This window comes from Falco peregrinus, chromosome 10, assembly GCF_023634155.1.
Source record: "Falco peregrinus isolate bFalPer1 chromosome 10, bFalPer1.pri, whole genome shotgun sequence".
Lineage (NCBI taxonomy): Eukaryota > Metazoa > Chordata > Aves > Falconiformes > Falconidae > Falco > Falco peregrinus.
In genome coordinates this window covers 24341073-24355386 of record NC_073730.1, presented here as the reverse complement: position 1 = coordinate 24355386, position 14314 = coordinate 24341073, and the positions used below count along the sequence as shown (strand labels likewise).

Here is a 14314-nt window from a genome sequence, read left to right as displayed (position 1 = left end):
ATGGGGTCGTTCCCTTGGCACCACATCAGTAATTTGAACGACATTGAATTACTTGCTGTTACCTGCTTGTGGATGCTGTAAAGCAGTGCTTAGCCCTTCCCAGTATGGCTTTCTGAAAGGACCCAGCCCCAAGGATCTTGGACCTTCCTCCCATTCATGTTGACCCTGTATGCTCTCAAGCTGTGTCAGTGCACGTGGGGGTGGGCTGTGTCTGCAAAGAGCTGGGCTTAAGCCGGAGCTTCTCCAGTCAGTGCTGGTAGGTTGGGGTCCTCTGAAAGGCTGTCCCTGTCTCATGCTCTTGTACGTGCTGTGTGTGCTTCATGGTGGTGCTGGGAGGATCAAACTGAAAACATTGGGCTGACCAGAAAAAATATTTCCCTAGAATGCAACACCTGGGTCCCCCCACCCCATGACTGATGTGCTAGGAAACCAAGGGCCCTTCCCTGTGCTTGTGCATCCCAGCTGTGCTCTCTCCATTCAGCAAGAGAAGGAGATAAAACAGGGTCCTTTTGGGGGAAGCAGGGGAACTTGCTGCTGATAGAAGTCCCTGTACCAGCACAGTACAACTGCAGACTGCACTGCTTTGGTCTAATTCGTAATGTGCAGGTGGCACAATGGACCGTATGCAGCACCACTCAACCATGCAGCTGGGGGTGTAGTGGTGGAGATGGGTTGTTTCTTGTCCGTGCAGCTGAGAGGGAGGAGTCCTGCTGACTCCTTCGAAGATGCAAGCCTTGGTGTGACTGCCCTGCTTGGGAGGCAAGCCAGCCCTTCGGTCTGATCCACTTGCCCTCATGTGTGTATGGACTGTCAGTGGGAACAGAGGTGGTGCAGAGCATGGGGTGAGGCTGGTGTGCCAGCAAATGTCCCAGAAGACTTTGTGCCCCTTCTAGAGGGGCTTCATGCTCACTGCAGCCAGAAACTGGACAATACATCCCCTACTCGACCTCAGGTCATTTTTTATACAGCTCAAATGTCGTGTGCTGAGGCTAAACTTAGCAATGTGGACAGAAATCATATGGGTTGTGGTGAGTCCATGCTTTACCTTGCAGTGTAAGTACAGTCAAGGGCTTTCGTCAGGAGCTGGATGGCTGAATAACACTTGAAGGAGAAAATGTTTGTGCTAAGACCTGGTGTTAGATCCCCAGTTCTGAACAAGCCTTGCAATTGTCTTTATTTTTTGTGTGTGTGTGTCTGCGGAGCGAGAGCAATAATTAATGCAGAATTGCTCTCCTGGGTTCTGGCAAAGCCAATACTAATTTTCCGAAGTCAGCTCAGAAGAACTGAAAGCGCAGTTTTAGGCAGGGTTGCGGGTCAAACGTTTCTCCATTTGGCTCCTGCTACTTTGATTGTCAAACATCACTTGGAGCTTTTCAGTCAGCATTGAAGTGAGACTGTCAGTCTAAGCCGGGGAAGTCCTGGACATCAGATGATTACATATTCCAAAAAGTAACCTTAGCTTGACCTTGGGAAGGGGGGGTTGGTCAGCATCAGATTTGTATATTTTTACACAGCTTTTCATTTTTAACTTCTTACAAATGGGCTTTTTTCCTTTACAGATTTTTCTTTCTGCAGCGTTTTGCAAATGCACCGGTCATTTCCTAACAAGCCAGACTTCAGCTTGCTCCTTAAAATGCCCCTGTGAGGCCCAGAGGGGACATTATCCTGGCTTTGCAGTCGGGGAAACCAAAGCCCAAAGAGGACGAGAGCTTTGTTTCAGAGGTGCCGGGCAGTCAGGATCCTCATTACAAGCGATGGGAACTGGGGTGGGTTTCGGTGGTACTGAGTCTCCAGCCCCTGTGAGCTGGGTAGAAGACCCCAGGCGTTTGGAGAGCTGGAGCTCCCGTCTCACCCAAGTGCTGTTTGCCAGGAGAATGCTCATCTTGGAGAAGCATGGCGGGGGTCGGTGGAGGGGTCTGTGCCTGGGACTGGTGTGGGCTGGGTGGGTTGCTGCCATGTCAGCTCCCCGGCAGCACAGAGTGAGGGTGAGAGGGATGCTCGGAGGCTGCCAGCCGGAGGGGCCGGGAAGAGGTGAGTGTTTTAGGAGGGGACCTGGGTCGCTTGACAGAGCTGAGACCACACAATGGCTGGTGGTTTCACGTGTGTCTCTGGAGCGGAGAGGGGTGATGAGATACATACCGTTTGCATGCCTGTACTCTGGCTTGATGTGGTCTCGCAGAGCAAATCAAAGCTTTTGCTTTGAAGGCAGTGGAGGGGGAAGGGACTGTCTTTGTTCTGCTCTTTGGAGAGTGCTGGAAATCCTTCAGCCCAGAAGACTACACCCTTCATTACCCTCTGGGTTATTGGCCCCAGATTGGAAGTATGGCTCTGTCATGTGAAGTATTTGATTATTTATACAGTTAATGTTTAACAGAGTCAAAGTATTAGAATTAAACAGGGGACGAGCTTCCAACTTTGCATGGTTAAGGGCTAATAAAACTTCTCTGATCCAGTGTTGTCCTTTCACCAGAGGGGTTTTTTTTTTCATTAGCTTTGGAGTGTTGAAAAGAGATCTCCTGTATTTGAGGTAGATTGATCTGTTGGCTTCAGACAAAGGGAACGTGCAAAAGCGTCAGTTGGTGCAGGTGCAGGCGACCGAAAATTTCAAGGTGAGTTTAGTTGGCATCTTCAGTGGCAGTAGCTGGGTTCAGCAGCATCTGCCTTGGAGACCGAGTGATGCCTGCAGCCCGCCCCGGGTGCCAAGGAGCAGAGCGCAGGCTGGGTGAGCAGTGGGCTGGGATGGGAGGTGGAGGGCAGCAAGGGGCTGGACCGCCCGGTGCTGGCTTTGCTGCTTGCACCAGCCTCCGCCGCACTGTTTTGGGTGTTGACTTGCTGCGGGAGAGCCTGGAAGTGTGGACTGGTGACACTTAGGTCATCGCATCATCCAGGGGGGTTTGAGGTGGGATAGCGTTTCCCAAGTGTTTGGCATGGGGATTGCAAAGGTGTGCCTAGGGCAGCCCCCAGGGCTGGCGTGGTCCGCAGGATGGTAGGAGAAGGGGACAATGGTTGTGGCTGGCTGAGCTTAACAGTGTGATGGGATTGATGTAGCAATGTGTTTGGTTTTCATTTCTTTTTCGTTTAGTTTACTCAGACTTACTGGTCTGGTGGTGTCTCCCCCCAGCATACTTACTATCCATTGCCCAAATCCAGTGACATCTTTTGGCACTGAGCTCTCAAAGCTGCACCTCTTGCCAGTTAGGTGATTGGAGATGGTGAGCATGCTAACATGGGTTTTCATATGTTTATTGAGGGGAAGACTGAGGAATCGGGGCATTGTGGCATCCTCGAGATCCTGCAGGGTGGAGTGGATGTGACTGCTCCAGAGGTTTCCTCAGTGCTATTGCATTTTAGGTTGATTTTTAGTAAACCACCAGGACCGAAGGCAGCCATGACTGCGAGCTTGCCACTTGTATTTTAGGTGTCCTGATTATCTGCTGTGCATTTTCTCTCCCTCTTATCTCCCACGCACTCGTGCCTGCACAAATGCCGAGTATACTGTGAATGTAATTTGCTTCTACTTTGGCCTGGTGTATCGATGTGATTGATAACTCACGTTGTGCTGGCGACAGCCATTTTTAATCCTTTCCTTGTGACTGGAGAAACAGGGAGGGATGTATGAAAGCAAGGCTGTTGGAGTGGCTGTTGCATGGGTGGAAGATCCACAGATGACGTTTTGCTTTTGCAAACGTACATCGTGAGTGTGACGGAAACTCTGCTCCTCATCATCCTTCCTACCATTTCTTCTCAGTGCAGATGATGCAGGAAACTGTACTAAAGAGTTTTGTGCCTCCAGTTCTGCCTGTGGGCATCACCTGCTCATTGGCTGGATGGAGTGAGGCGCTGCTCTCAGCTCTCGTGAGGGGTATTGGTCTCTCCATCCACGATGAGTTTGTTTAATGGAGTGGTTTCTCCAAACAAGGAACTGAATTGATTTTAAAAGAATACACCTTCCCTGCAAGATGTCAAGGTCATGATCCATGAGAGCAGCCTGTAGACAGATGTGTTCATCACTAAGATATACTGAACTTTTATTTTGAAATTTCTAGTCTTATTTACATTTCACCTGCTAGGTCCCAAATGTGGTGCTTCCTCCCCTTGAAGACGACTGAACCCTTGACCTGCCGTAGAAGGCCTGTGGGGTTTCCATCTCCTGCGGAGGAAACGCGCAGTGGGGAAATAGCAAGTGGAAAGTGTAATCTAGCGTAGAAGTATTTATTTTTCAAAGACAAGTGGCAACCTCCTGTCCCTCTGTTGCCCTGTGTGCTCCTCATCTATTTCAGATTTTAATAAATTTCTTGTTTATCTTGAGGAAGCAAATTAATAAGTAATGGCAATTGCTCTTTAGAGAGAGAGGTTGTTGAAGGTTGCATTTGTTTTAATTTGGCATGTGTGTTGTTGCAGGGACTGTTTGCTGTTGAGGCAGGCGCATCGGTGTCAGAGCTAGTAAAATATGACAGTTGCCTGCGTACGCAAGCGTTGGGTGTAAGGTCTTGTAAGTAGGTCTTTGAGCAAGGGCTCAGCGGGGAATTAAGCTGGTCTTGCTGGGAGCTTTGGGGCTCCCATCTCCTTTAGCAAACCAGGGTAGGTTTGAAACACAGCATGATTAGGCAGACACATCTTCCCTGTACGTCGCTGGGCAATCCCAGCGTTGCTTTTCCAGGCCAGCATCGTCATTTAGTGTGTGGTGCCGGTCAGGTCTCAGCCCTTCTTATATGCCAGAAACACACAGCTGCTTCGTTCAGACACCCACTCGAGGTGATGCTGTGTTCAGTTGGAGGCAGCCTGGCCCTGAGCATCATACATACCCCATCTGTGGGAATGTGGACATGATGGTGGAGCTTGGCTGTGTGTGCATCAGGGGGATCATCACCAAACATCTAAACCAAAGTGCTTGAAAACCCTGAGCCATGGCAAGAACATTCAAATCTACTTAAAATGCTAGGAGCTTTGGAAAGAGAACTGAGTTTCATTTCTATACCTTTCTGTGTATTTTTAAGATCATGCTTGCATCTTTTTGAAGTGTCTGTGACAGCCAGGCTTCTCCTGTGACTTTACAGGTTGGGGCTTTTCCACCCTAAATGGTTTGATGGTTGATGTTCATTGACATGCACTGTGGGCTGGCATCCTGGGAGGGGGCTCGCAGGAGTCCAGCTCTGCCATCCGCCATCTAACTGGGAGACCTCCCCCCCCAAGACAAGATGCGTCACCCATAGTGTGTGGCTGCTCCCCCTTTTCCAAGGGTGTCTGTGGACCCTCTCTCAAGGATCAGAGGAAGCTTTTCCCTCGCTGCTTTCCAGTGTTTAAGTGAGAGCACCATGTAACACTTGGGTTAATTATAGCAATTCCTAAAACTCTTTGCTGAGAATGTGGGTAAACCCACCTTCTCTCAATTAACTGGCTTCCCTTTTCAAAGGGAAGACGGGAGTCAACTCCCCAGTTGGGTTTTTTTCCCACTTTGTTTCTGTTTCATTATGCTGAGCTTACTGCGGTTTTGGTTGCTTTCAATTCCAAATTGAGATAAATCTGCTGATAACCCTCTACCGCGTATGTGTCTGCTGCCAGGAAGCCCTGCCTGGCTCATCCTGTGGAGCATCAGGGCAAACAAGGAGCTGTAGGAGGCTGCAGGGGTGGCGTGTCACTCCGGTGGGGCTTTCAGGTTGTATTCAGCCAGCCCACAGGTAGTTGACTGAGGTATTGCAGGGCTCCCAAGGACTTAATTACTGAAACAGATCTGTGGTTAGAGGAGCTGGAGACTCTCCATCCACCACCAGAAGGATGTCATGCCACATAACAGGAGAAAACTGCCGCTAAGTGTCTCACATCACACTTTTCCCTTTTCCTTTTGGTCCTGTGTATTTAGCATTAACTGCACAATATAGGTTTCCTTTTGTTTTAATTGTGATGAATTCCACGGAGAAGGAATGGATCGCTCGCTCTCATTTTTCTTTCTACTCTAGCCCCAGCCAGCCCGATGACAGATCTTGTCATTGTGCTGTGTCATTTTAGATGTTTGCACTGCACCAAAAGCAAACGGAGGAGCCTGCAGTCTAGGCTGTGGATTGAATAACAATGTTTTTCCAGGAAAAAAAACCCTGTGAAGTTTCTAATCAGAAACATGAGTTTTGCAGAGACAGCCCATAAACCGCTCCTGACCCACTGAAGTGATGGTGCACATCTCCCTGGGTATCAGGTTTTGCGGCCCTTTGTGTTTCTGAAGGCTGTGAAGCTGTGGAGTCATCTTGAACTTGAAAAGAAGGGCTCATGTTTTCTCATGCATGGTGGATCCTCTGGGACAGCTTTCCGGTTGTAGGCTCCTTGCTAAAGCCAGAGGTTGGGTGACCTGTGGCTGGGTGATGCTGGGGGCAGCGTGTGTCCAGAAGGAGAAAGGGTAGTGCTGAGGGGCTTAAAATCACGGAATGGGAATCTGCATCTTGTGAAATGCCTGCGTGCTAAAGATGGTGAAAACTGCTGATGCAGGAGAGCAGAGCATCTTTGTCAGGCATCTGTCTCCCGACCGCCTTCCTTTCAAGCAGAGGGGGCTGCTGGGGAAGTGTCTGCTCCGCAGAACTCCTGCTGCCTTCCTGACTTTTCAGAAGGGTCATGTGAAAGCTAATGTGATCAAAAGGGGGTTTAAAGTGTTATTTAAAGCGTGATGACTGTTCTGCAGAGGGTTTTCATCATGCAGGATTGGGCGATTTGACTGCTCATCAGCTGTGACCCCAAACTTTGCTGTGGGGTCTCACTAGAGAGGAGATACTAGCGACTGAGAACTTGCATGTGGTTGCCTTGCTTGGGTTGGTCTTGTCCCTCTTTGATTTTTCTTACGGTGCCTGAGCACGCTGCCTTGCTGTTGCACACTGAAGTGTGTTAAGCTTTGTGGGTGGCGGTGGGCAGTGTATCAGGGATCCCTTTTGTGATACTGTTTGTGGATCTTGGGGAAATGGCCATGCCCAGGAGATGGCAAGGAGTCTGGCTGCTCTGGCACAGCATCTGGTCTCTGTGGAGCTGACTCTGTAGTTGTCTGAGTAGTTTTGGGTGTGATGGATAGTTTGGTAGGACTGGAGGATACCAAATAAAAACCCGGTTCTTGTCAAAGACGTGGAAAACTCATCCACCAGCAGGTTGAGTTGGGCTTGGCAGCTGCCACAGCACACTTGGATGCTCTGCAGGTCCTTCCACTGTCAAGAGTTGATGCTTCTCAGATACCCTCAACACACTGGGCATAAACAAAAGCCTTGTGACCCCCCAGGGATACATGTAAGCACTGGCATCCCTCCTGTGGGGGACCAGCAGGGGATGGGGGACCTTGATATATGGGGAAGGACTCTGGGAAGAGCACAGAACCAAGATGTATATGTGTGAAACAACATGACAGCAGTTGTTCCCCTCTCCAAAGTGTGGTTCTGCTGGAGATCCCCCCCCTTTCCCAGCTCTGTGCAGAGATCCCAGGGACAGGAATCATTTGCCTTCCCCAGCACAGTGGGGCAGATGTTACACCTCATGATGCAAACTCCTCCAACCTCTCACTAGATGGTTCCTCTCACTTTGCAGCTTATGGGTTGAAAGCAAGCTAGAAAAAAAGGGGTTTTGACACAAAATCAAGTTGTGTGACTTTCCTTCATCTCAATTTTTTCTGGGTGTTGAAATTCATCATCACCATTCCCAAGCTTGACCCCACCCTTCACCTCCTCTTCTGGGGTTGTTCTGGTCAGGGTTGTCACCAAGGAGTGGTGGCCAGCCCAGCCACTGGTGTGCAGCAGTTACTTGAATGACTCCCTGTCCTGGAATTAAAGTCCCTTCCTTCAGGAATAATTAATACACTCCAAAAGTTTCCCAGAATTATTCTGGAATGAAATGTCCACAGAGGAGGCTGATCTGGAATAGTAATTGCTGAATAATTTATTCTGCAATGAGTAGTTAATTTCCCTATATGGAGCTGCCCTAATAAGCTCCAAAATTTAAGCTTTATTGGTTTGGGGGCTGGGGGGAAAGGAAACCACTAAGTTTTTGTGAAGCTACTGAAGTAAGCTAAGCCGTTTAAGTATAATAATATTTCTACAATATAAAAAATGTTTGGCTGCGGTCTCCTTAGTGAAATCCAATATATATGTTAAAAAAGGTGGGTTTCTTATAAATGGGGGCTGTAAAAGTTGGCAGGAGAAGGAGGTCATCCTGGTGCCTGCCCCAAGGGTCTGTGCCCAGCCCCTGAATGGAGAGCAGAAACGGCAGAACGGTGTCGTCTCAAAGATTTTTCCACTTCGGAGGAGCAGTTAAAGGTGAGGGTTTTGGAAGGAAGTTAATTGACCTTTTCAGAAAATCTGTTGCCGAGGCCATTACCACAAATGCCATTGAAACGCGTCGTAAATATAATGTTCGTTTAACCAACATTGCCAATAACTTAGAAAGTCAGACTTAATCCTCCCTTAAAAAAAAAAAAAAAAAAAAAAAAAAGCTATTCTTAGTGGAAGAAATGTCTTTTTTGGGAAGAATTTGGAGCAGATTTTCGTATACTGAATCTAGGCTGCCTCATTCCCTTGGAAGGCTTCTGAGGGCCAGGAAAATTATAACTAATAACTTCCCTATAAATTGTAGAGCTGCTATTTTAAGATCTGGTGTCTCAGGGAGGATTGGGGTGGCGTCCTGCTTCCCTCCATTGCCGCACAATGCCCTGGTTTGATTCTGGTCCTTGTTAAGCTGGCTGCTGGTCCTGCCTGTGCAAAACCAGAATGTGGGAAGAAGACAAGTCAGGAGGCTCTCTGCCTTGGTTTTTTTGCTTTTGATTTTCCATATTGGTGGATTGAGTTTGGGTTTTGGTTTGGAGGTGGCCTGCTCCAGAGGCAGGTTTGAGTTACAAAATACGCATTGAATGCAATTTATCTTTGTGTATTTGGAGACAAAATCTAAAGCCAAGCCTGGAAAAACAGCCAGCATGGGAGGGAGGCCATGTCTTGGAAAAGCAGGTCAGCAAAGGGAGCAGATAGGTAGAGAGAAAAGGATGTCTGTGGCTTTGGAGCAACTTCTTCGCTCCCCAGAGGGTACCCAGGGATGAGCCCTTAACCCAGGAGCAACAGGTTAATAGCTCTGGCGTGGGAGGCACTTCGCTTTTAGGGGTTGGGGTTATGTTCTTGTGGGGCTAAGAGTTATGCAAATTGCCACATAAAAAAAGGTGACAGAGGGAAGAGTGCGGCTCCGCTCGCTTTCAGCTGCAGTGAGGATCAGTGATCCCATCGTGGTGACACTTGCATGGAGGGATAAGAGGCGTTTCCTAATTAAAACTCTTTTATGTACTAGAAGCCAGCTTCTCAGCTGCTGGAAATCTGGGTGGCTCCATTGAAGTCGGGAGGTGACCCCAGCTCAGCCTCACATGTGAGTTTTGGCATCTCCCATCAGTTTCCTGGAGGCAGCTGGGGTGGTGACAGCATGGGGCTGGGTCTGCTCTGTGGCAGCCTCAATTGATGGGATGCACAAGCCCGGAAATTCCAGCAAAAGTGAATTTCCTCTCTGTGGATGTTTTCACTCATGCTTGAAAACAACCCTGCATCTGCTGAGAAAACACCTGAGCTGCACCAAGGAACTGTATTGCTCCTTGTTCAGAGGCAGCAGCTCATGAATGCAGAGAGGAGAGATGCTTTTGGGGTGGTCACAGAGATACGTTGCTTTTTCTCTCTCGATTTAGATGGTACATTCATCACTTCTATCAAAAAATGTACTGCACAGCCTCATCTTTCTAATTTCTCATGGTTTTGAGAAAGCTCTTTATATCCAGGCTTACCATAGCAGTAAAGTAGTATGTAGCAGCAAAGAGCAGAGACTTGACAGCATTTTGCCACCAGTTATTATGTGGGCAGCACATGTTAGCAGAGATGTGCTGAACTCATCCTCTCTTCAAGCCCTTTCTATTGCTTATGCTGCTGCAGAACCGGCATTCGGGTTGGTTTGTGTTAGATCTGAACTGCTAGCAGAGGAATTCAGCTTGCAGGGCTGCACCTTAGCAGAGAAAATCAGTCCGAGCTTTAAAACTGGTTATATTTTTTTCCTTCTTCCCCCAAACCATATGTCTTCAGAGCAAGGGTTGTGCATCTGGGTAGATTAAAAACCCATTTGCTAGCTGGCGGCGGAAGGATGTGGAAGGTGATGCTGGAAAGGCTGATCTTCGCTTTGGGGCTGGCAACAAAGACCCGAAAAAGCTGGGTCTTCAGGGGTGAATGGGCAACAAAGAGCACTCCAGGCTGGGGAGAAAATGGGGGAACAGTTGTGCATATTTTGGGGGGAATGTCACAGATCGGGACCAGTCATCTGTAGCACAGCCATGGTCCAGCTACCCTCAAGGCTGGGTAGAGGGAGGAAAAAACCCTCCGTTTCAGGCTCCTAGATAAACAAACACTAGAAATCTTGTAAGGGTAATAATGGAAATCACTGGGAAATTGAGTTAATACAAGGGCATCTGTGTAAGTGAATGCTCGGGACAGGGAAACGGCTTTGTCCTTTAACTCTAGTAATGCTGGAGCAGATGGGAAGCGCAGTGCACTTCACGCATTAGCTGCCTTGGATAAAGAGCAAGGCAGAGGCCGGTCCTCTTGGCTGATTAGAGGTTAACAGGGATAGAAACCAGCGGATTGACTCTTCATTTGCAGGAGGTGTTGTGGGATCAGAGCAGATGGCAGAGAGAGCGTCCCTCCAGCTTACTCAGCTGCTCAGAGGAGCTTACGGCTCCCTCCAGCACAAACAGCCTGGCTTGCATCTCCTCTCTTTACAGCTGCAGCTCCTGCCTCTTCCCTGGCCTACCTGAAGAGACAGTATTCCTCCTAAAGCGTGGTAGTTGGTTTCCGAGGCTGTAGGTATGTGTGGGGACGCTTGCAGCCATGGTGCATCCTCTCCAACTCAGCAGTATCCCTTTGTTACAGCTTCTCCAGTGCCAGCTCCGCTGCAGGCATGGCTCCTGCACGGGGGCTATTAATGGTCTTTGTTAGCTCTGTGAAGCCAGAGGTGTTTTTCCAGGGTGGTAATGACTGGGCAAGGACGGGAGCATGGTGGGGACTGGGAAGGAGGGCTGGCGGGGGAAAAGGTACAGCAGAAGAAGCAGAGCTGCATCCTGCGGGGACAGCATCCTCCCGGCCAGCCGTCGCCTGCTCCTTCATCCCTGCCAAGGTCTCGTTCAACACCTTTGCCTGTGGTCACAAAAAGAAATTGCTTTGGGGAGGAGGGAGGATGTAAACTCCTAACAGCTAGGCTCATTGACTTGCAGGAAGCCTGGATTCCCTATTTTGCAAGGGAGAAATGGCAATTGATTCAGCCTTACCCTCTTCCTTTTTGTCTGCCAGCTCTCTGAAAAGGCACATTTTATCTGTGTGTGACAACACCTGCCTAGGGTGCCTCTCATTGAGCTGAGCTGAATCAAAAGAGCAACAAGAAAAGTGGGTTTAATTGCACACATCTTCAGCAGAGTCTTTCTTGCACTGGCAGCACAAAAGGCCAGCCCCGTGCTGGTTGAATGGAGCCCGGGAGGGCTGGAGCGAGCCGTACTCTCCGTTACTATCGGAGGCAGATGATTCACTTTGCTGGAGCATTGTCATGTGCAAATGAGTTCATGAGCCCATCTCCTTTCCAACTGCAAGGTCAGGGACTGAGCAATTGTCAGCATCAGCCGGCTGGAGGAATTGATCTAGAAGCTGGAAAGCTTTGGAAGATTTTACTAACCTCTGCTTCCCACCACATGAGCACACCGACACCTTCCTCCCATGGGTGTTGTCTACATTACAAATATTGACCGATTTTAAGCTGATGTTTAGAAAGCTGCTGTTTCGAGGCACGGAAATGTGACCGAGAATGGCTTATAAATAACACTCGGTGCAGCAATTATTATTCATTGCTAGTTATGGCTTTCACACAGTGGAAAAACAAATGGTTTTTCCACTAGGAGCTGGAGCTGCAGTCCATTTAATCACTAAAGAGCTTGGAATCGCTTTAGTTTAAAATACCTTTCTTCTGTGGTTTGGAAATTTAAAAAAAAATATTTGGGTCATGTTAACCTAGTGTATACGACTTGCGCTGAGAATTTCAGTTTCCCTCGTCTACATCTGCTGAGCCCCATAAATATCCGTGCGTTTGTGTCCGTTTGGTTTTGCAGAGCTCCTGCCTGCCTGAAGGCAGAGCTGCCCAAACACAAATTTGAAGTGGATTTAGTCTGACTAGAGGTGGGGTCCTGGGTGCTGAGCACCAGGCATAAGAGTAGTGAGGAGCCAAGCTGCTGTCTGCTTGCAGCCACCCGGCTCTGGCCGGCGTGCAAGAGAATGCAGCTGGTGCCTTCAGGAAGCTGTGTGGATGGACTCTCCATCACCTTGCTCCTAATGGAGGCTGCCTCAGTTACTGGGAGGTCACTTGAGGTTTTGACAGCCAGATGCTGGGGGTGAGTTCTTTAGATATAGTGTCCAGCTGCATCCTGCCAGTGGTCCTTACTTGGGGGGATTGATGTGGTTGCATGTTTCCTTCTGCAGAACTGTTTCTTGCCCTGTTTTGAGGTTTTCACAAAGACCGAGAAAAGCCTGCAGAGGAGCCACAGTGACGTGACGAGATGCACCCCACGTTATCTGTGCATTACTGGTCCCCATCCTCTCTTGCACAGCAATGCCAGTGCAGCAACCTCAGGGATGGTCTCTGCTGGTTCAGTGTTAGGTCCTAGAGGTGGCTCCTCCTGCATGTGAAGCCTTCCTCCTGGGTCGGATCGCGCTAACGTTCTGTGAAAGGCAGGCGAGTGCTGCACCTGAGAAGAACAAGCGAATTTTTCCGAATGGCACAAGTTTGCGAATGACAACTGTGACTTCTGCCTGGGTTGCGGTGTGAAATCTGGAGGATGGCTGTGAGCAGCAACTGCCGGAGGGAGCAGAGCTGAGCTCTCGAGTTCCCGGCTAGTGTTGTATCTGCAGGGTCCTCCTCTCCCTCCTCCTCCCCGCGGGTGTTGGAGGGCTTTTTGATGACACAGTTATGACAAGGGAAGGGATTATGCCTGGGTTTTGTTTGTTTCTGGGGTTTAAATTTCCACCTGTGGTCTGCCCGTCTCTGAACTTCAGGTATTTTGATGTAACCAGCTTGAACGTTGGCTTTACCTTCAGTGGTTTGCTGGAGGACCCAAGACTAGGGTTTTCCACAGCCAGCCTGGTGGCAGGTTGGAGCTGCAGGACAGGCTGGTAGTTTCTCCCAGCGGGTGGCTTGTGGACATCCAGGTTCATAATGCCCAGCTGAAAGTCTCTGGCTGCTTTTAGAGAACTAAAGAGTTTACAAAGCTCCTTTTGGTTGAGTAGGTTTAGAGATCAAAGAATTCTCCGTCTTGGTTAAAGATGCTTCTGTTGAAGCCTTAATGGTCTCGTCTTAATAGCGAAGTCTCCTGTACTGGAGCTCCTGCTAAAGGCTTGATCCTTTGTAGCTGTTTCAGAGGCCGGGGATGTTTTGTGGATCTGTGCTTCTCCCAGCCTGTGCAGTTTATCAGCTCCAAAGAGGAAAATGTTGCCCAGTTGATGAAGTTTGGTATGTGGAGCTCTTGAACTCCCAGAAGACATTTCTAGGGTTTCTTTTAATTTAAATCAGAGGTACAATGTCCTGTGGCACTAATGCAAGGAAGATCCTTGCTCCAGTGTTTTGTCCCCATTTGACAGGTAAGCAGGATTGTGAAGGAGACATTGTGCCCTGTGTGCCTGTGAACATTCGTGGCACCTTTCTGTGCTCTTTCTGGGGCACGTATGAATGCCTAGCTCCTTTTGCAACCTGAATCAAAGAGACATCCACTGGGAAGCATCTGTGGTAAAAGTAGGGGAGGCTGTTCTGGGGCAGGGAGGCGGCGACATTTTCTTGGGACAAAGCTAGGCTCTGATGGGGCGTAATGAGTCTGTAGTTACAAAGATGGTGTTTAATTAGTTCTTTTCCATGGTTTTCAAGCCCTGGCACTGTCACTTTGCTGGCAGCAAATCAAACACCAAGTTAGCTTATGTTAAGGAACAGAAGATGAAGTCCTAGATAAGCACTCAGCTGTAGGAATGTCTTAAATTGAAACGTGCAGGGGGGACCTGGAGGAGAGTATGGTTTTGCTCTCAGCACTATCCAGACCCTGCGTCTGTGGCCAGGGCTGTGTTTTCTCTGCTGGAGTGCTGGTTTGCCTGCCCCGTGTGCTTTTAGGATGTGAGATGAATGCAGAGGAGGGTATGGTGACAGCTGTCCTTCTCCAGGGTGTCCTGTAGGCTCTTGGTGACTGGAGCATCAGGGTTTTGTGTGGACCAAGAGTGCGTGCTTTGGTAGACAATGGTAGACAAAAACCATAACCTAC

General features: G+C 48.9%; 1 protein-coding gene across 2 annotated transcripts in view; it reads left to right on the top strand.

The window, feature by feature from the left end:
* The window catches only part of ZSWIM5 (zinc finger SWIM-type containing 5), a 100210-nt gene that overhangs the window by 52727 nt on the left and 33169 nt on the right, over window positions 1-14314 (top strand). Inside the window, exon 1 of one of the 2 annotated variants that reach the window (XM_013300062.3) lies at window positions 2463-2609. The exons of the other annotated variant lie outside the window; for it this stretch is intronic. The gene's annotated coding sequence lies outside the window, so the exon portion shown is untranslated. Of the gene's footprint in view, window positions 1-2462; window positions 2610-14314 lie in introns of those variants that run through there. 2 annotated transcript variants of the gene reach the window in all.